Source organism: Asterias rubens, chromosome 4 (assembly GCF_902459465.1).
Source record: "Asterias rubens chromosome 4, eAstRub1.3, whole genome shotgun sequence".
Classification (NCBI taxonomy): Eukaryota; Metazoa; Echinodermata; class Asteroidea; order Forcipulatida; family Asteriidae; genus Asterias; species Asterias rubens.
In genome coordinates, this window is record NC_047065.1 from 20,275,684 (window position 1) to 20,281,886 (window position 6,203).

A 6,203-nucleotide genomic window follows, 5' to 3' on the forward strand; every position below is an offset into this window, starting at 1 on the left:
TCGAGGCAATGACCAGAGGGCATCGAGGCAATGACCAGAGGGCATCGAGGCAACCACCTCCATTGCTTCCGTGAAGTATCAGTCATGCAATAGGTGACCGTGTTGACAACCTTGAAAGGTTCACCAGGTGAAAAAGCTTGTAGATATGTAACATGTCCTGCAGGCTAGTCAACCCCCAACAAAAGAGTAAAGACAAACACTCCATAAAACGACAATAATAAGGAAACTATTATATGATAAGAACCAGTGAACATCCTGGGAAACTTGTTAATATTATGGCGAGCGACTAAGCTGACATGTAACATTGGAGAAAGTTTTGGGCAAACCATAACCCCCCCCCCCCCCACCCCTTCAATCCATTCAGGTCATTGACTCTTTCGGGCATGTATTTCATTCTCTCGATTGGGATATTAAAATGAAATGATTTAGTGGTTGGGAATTCGTCATTCCCTTAGGAATCAGCTTGGAGTCAGTCACTCTGTCCAACAGATTATGATAAATCAACAGGTGGTGAACCTGCAACTTTTGGTGATAAAAAAAACCCCCAAAAACATGAAAAAATATATCATTAAAATTATTTTACACTAACGGCAGTATCAGAGAAAAATATCAAAAAAGAGTAGGGCTATGAATCAATAACAAAGCGCCCTCTGTCGGGTTATCGCGTTACATTACATTTCGTTACGTTCGTTACGTTCGTTACGTGACATTACGTTACATTGCGTTACGAGATAGTGACGTCTTGGACCGAGACTATGTGAACAATATAACTTGGTGCTCGTCACTGCTCTGCAACGACACCCTCCGCATGGACGTCCAATCCATAACTTCTCAACACACAGATTGTGTGAGCCCATACACTGTAAGGGATGTGTTCTAATTACTCAACCACTACTCTCTCCTCCGATTCGCACAACCCATCCCACAGGAGCAGGGGGGGGCATAACACTGCCGCTCATCACTCCCAGTTTTTTATCTCCATCAGCATTTTGATATTACGTGTTAAACTTAGCACACCATGGAGTACCCCCTGGTGACCATGTACCCCTACTGACACACAAGATCTGCGTCAACAGACCTCCATGCTCTGGCCGTAGTATTCGGTGATGTGCTACGTGGCCTACCAAGGGAAGGCATGTTACTATACACGAACCCATGAACTTTACAGAGTATAATGAACTGAAGATTGTAAATTTAGTCTGGTGAAGGAGTCCCACGTGTCCTATCTAGTCCGCTACGGAAGCAATAGGGGGGGGTGCTTTAAAGGGGCAGCATAATGCTAGCAATAATCTTAGGGGAGTTAGTTTAAAGGGACAGTAGTTTTTTGGGGGGTTTTTTTTTGGGGGGGGCTGGCGAAATGAAGGGGCTTGGGGAGAGCATGCGCTACACCATTTATATTGTATGAACAAAGACAATTACGCAAAAGGGAGACATACCTCCAACATGATCTAAATAGCTAGTTTGGCATGTAGATCCGATGGTCGCCGGTTCAAAATATGCAAAATGTCTTTGTTCCCCTAAATTTGTTTTAAATGTACCCAGTCAGTTCTTCCCTTGCTCAATTTAATTGTCAACAACAATTTGCATGAAGAAAGGAAAATTGTCCACTGTGCAAAAAATCACCGAGCTGAATCTTAAATGTCCCCTCAAGATATGCAAATGTTCCTTTTTCTTCCTATTTTCCACATCTCCAATGTCTTAGGCCGTCTCACCCATGGGTACATGATACTTAGAGTGTTCTTAGAAATAGTTTTATATTTTCTGAAATGACACCCAAAGCGAGATCAAATGAATTATTCATCGAAAGACAATAACATTCGTAAACAGCGGAGTCTGCTGAGGAATTCTTACGGTCCAGATGCTGTGAGGTTTCAGCGAAGCTTGCATCACTTACAATTTGTCATTGTATTTTTATTTTTAAAGCCATTGGACACTTTCGGAACATGAAAACACAAACAAAGTTCACAGATTTACCAATTAATTACAGGGTTTACAGAAGGTAATGGTGAAAGACTTCTCTTGAAATATTATTCCATGAAATGCTTTACTTTTTTAGAAAACATAAAAAAAAACTAGCAATTCCCGATATCGAGAATTACGGATTTATTACGGCGAAACGTGCGGAAACAAGGGTGGGTTTTCCCGTTATTTTCTCCTGACCGATGGAGCCTAAATTTGCACAAGTTTGTTATTTTATATATAAGTTGTGATACACGAAGTGTGGGCCTTTGGACAATACTGTTTACCGAAAGTGTCCAATGGCTTAAAATGACACCTTTTGGGGTAGTTTATTATTTGAGACAACAGTTTTCTGAACTCATCGTTTGTTTTTTTCTTTGATTCATCCCTTTGGACATATTTAGACATTCACATGATGTATGTGGTGACCAGCCCCAACGTCAAGTTTGGAAACTATTTTGGGTACAAATGAAAATAAATCCATACTTTCATACTTAGTATTTTATCTGCCTACATCTCCGATTGGCTGAGAATGAAACCAAGGCTGTCCAATGTTGTCCCGCAGAACGATCCATGAATAAACATGAGCTGGGTCGAATATCACATCCGTTTTAGGTAAACTATTTTTTGAAGAATCTTTGAAGCAAAAAATGTTTACCAGACAAAATGGCTTGCAGCATGTTTCGAAGTCTTCGTATTCCTATCTGAAAGCACACAAATTCGTCCCAAAGGGTGTTTTTCTTTCATCATTTTCTCGCAACTTCGATGACCGATTGAGCCCAAATCTTCACAGGCTTGTTATTTTATGTTTACGATGGGAGAACACTGGTCTTTGACATAACCAAACGTGTACAGTGCCTTTAATGAAAATATTAATCTAACCTTGGAGAAAGCAAACGTACTCAATTTAAGTTTTACAAGATTTACACAGCTCTCCCTTGACAAATTGACTGGCGAATTAAAGTCGCAAATTTAATGTAGCTGGATGTTTTACAATGTGGTCATTACACACAATATGCAAATGGTGTATTCACATTGTTAATGTATACAGCTATCTTTGTCAATTAATACGCTCTTGTGCGTGTGCACTGCACGGTATCTCTTTCAAGTTTGAATTTACATAATAGAGGTTGTAATAGGAAACATGAATGCGGACTAGGCATTATTGGCAGTGGACACTATTGGTAATTACTCAAAATAACTATTAGCTTAAAACCTTTCTTGGTGACGAGTATAAATGGGGAGAGGTTGATGGTATAAAACATCGTAAGAAAAGGCTCCCTCTGAAGTGCCATAGTTTTCGAGAAAGAAGTAATTTTCCACGAATTTGATTTCGAGACCTCAGATTTAGAAATTCGGGTTTCGAAATCAACCATCTAAACGCACACAATTTTTTTTCTTTCATTATTTGCTCGCAACTTCGATGACCGATAGAGCTCAAATTTGTACAGGTTTGTTATTTTTTGCATATGTTGAGATACACCAACTGTAAAGGTTATAGCCCTTGACAATTACCAATAGTGTCCACTGACTTTAAGCATTATCTTTGTGTGGATCATGAAATACCGGGCGTACCAGACAATACCGGGCTGCTTCCAGACTAAGAAATCATAATTGAGTGGCTTAGTCATCAGTATATGGGGTTCGAATCCAGACTAGTTGGTGGTGCATATGTGGGTAAGAAATATAATAAAGATATGCATACATAGTTAGTGGCCTTAAACAAACTTTAAAATGAGTACGGCTTTAGACATGAAGCCTTTCTTACAGGCATCTGAAAGCAAATTTTTGTGAAACAAGGGTGTTTTTTTCTTCATTATTTCCTTGCAACTTCGATGCCCAATTGAGCATCAAGTGAGTATACTACATTGTAGCATGACAGTAACCAAAAGTCATACCCTGACTCTTACAACAATAACTGTTAGTATGAATATAAACACCAAGTGAGGATATTGATCTTTGACAATTACCAAAGTATAAGTCGCCTTTAAAAAAAAAAACTCATTAAGTATGGAATCCTGAGGATGGTACCAGACCAAAGTCCTGAAACTTCCAGATTGCCTATTTACAGTTTTAAGCATCTTTAAGATCACGCACAAGGAATGTTTGTCTTGGAATTAAAGCAACATCCAGAAACACCTCTTCCCAAGCGGGAGAGAGAGAACGAGAGAAAAGAAGAAAAACCTGTTCATATCAATGTTAAATCATAGCTCTGACATCCATTCTTTGGACCATATGTCATAGATTTATTTCCCAGATAGGAAATGTAATCCGCTATAATACTGCGGTTTTTTTTTCGTTTTTTCAGATACTATCTAATTTCATCACATCATATCCTAAGGCTCTGACTTCAAAACACTAAAAAGGGCAAAGCAAAAAATATATATTGCAAAAGAAAGAGAGAGATAAAAAAAGTGCAGCGAACTTTCCACTTAAAATATTTTTAATACTTGGATAAACATATCGTGCAAGAGCGGTTAACAGAGGATTATGCTCATTCAGTTCATATGAGTTCTACTAAAATAAGTTTAGGAAATTATCCACTGAAAGTTTGGTGCATTTGGGTAAGCAAAAATTGTAAACTTTTCCCTTTTTTCAGATACTATCTAATTTCATCACATCATAAGGCTCCGACTTCAAAACACTAAAAAGGGAAAAGCAAAAAATATATATTTCTGCTACAGAAATATGCTGACTAAAATGTCGTAGTGCTGTTTAATAAGCATGCAAGTTTTGCAAAGCAAAACAATTATCACAAGACATGATGTCATACATGCTGGGCCCAACATCATAGTGCAGCTTAAATTGCTTAATAATCTGTTGCTAAGCATTTGAGCAGGATGCACTAAGAGCTAACTACAACTAAAAAATGACCAAATTAAGGATACCAGCAATAACCCCATTTCACATTTACAAGTACCATCCGTTACTGGTGGGTCTGCTCATTGTTGCTAAGTAGTGCCAAATTTCTTAAAGCTGCTTAGCAGAAACTACTGCTTGACAAATTTCTTTGTAAAGCAAAAAATGAAGTCAGTTTTGGCTGGTAACCTGTTTCTGTTAACAATACTTTTATGAGCTTAGCAAGTGCTACGCTTACATGCTTTGTGAAATTGGGTCATGGGCATAGTTCGGTGTCATACAGTGCTTAAGCAGGGCCCAATTTCATAGAGCTGCTAAGCACAACAATCTGCTTAGCATGAAATTTCTTCCTTGATAAAAAAAGGATTACCAACCAAATTTCCACGTGATTTTCCGGTGAAGCTAACAACAGCTGAAAACCAGTAAAAAGCAACATATATATATGCAACAATGGAAATTTGGTTGGTAATCCTTTTTTTTTATCAAGACATTTCAGGCTAAGCAAATTTTCGTGCTTAGCAGCTCTATGAAAGTGGGCCCTGGTCTATGAAACTAGGTCATGGCAGAGTCCCCACAGCCAAACAAGTCCCGCAGTCTAGTGTTTTTTCAAGCACATACTTTTGAATATTTACTGAATGTATACATCAAAATGTTCAATTCATTTCCTCCTAAAAGGTCAGCCAGAGAAACACTCTACTATGGGACGACACGTTAGGCCATTAAAACATTTGTTTTTGCAACACAGGTTTTTTTTGGTTGTCAGGGAGTTTGAAACTTCATTGCCATTTCTGTATTGTTATTCAATTTTGAGGAGGTTAAAGGCAGTAAAGGCATTCATAATTACTCAAAATAATTATGAGCATAAAACCAAAAGTGTTTTGCTTAGCTACTTTCTGTGCTTAGGCAGCTCTATGGAATGAGGTCCTGGTGATAAACTAACTTTAAACACCCCCAACCCCAAACTCTCGGGGAAAAAGAGGTGGGGAAACCTACAAATTGGGTGAAGGTCTCCTATTGTTTGAGGAAACACAGAACTTCCAACAATTTAGAGAGTTTTAAGACATGTGGTTGTTTATATGATTTAAAGACTATTTACATCAATAGACCCCCAAAAACTGCAGAATTCAGTGCTTAGACACTCTGTAAAGTGTGTAAATCTATATATGGGATGGCAAAAACATACATATCAATCACCACTAAAAGCTGCATGAAACTCAAGGTCTTATTGATAGAGGTTTGGGCACTATAAGGGACAAATGTTGCTTCCATTGTTGGCAATCTTAGACTTTTTAAGGCAAAGTGGGATCGATCAAAACAGATCAGGAAAAATCACGACAAGTCACACACAAAAAAGACAGTCTACAAGCTGTCGGTTTAGAATGTTT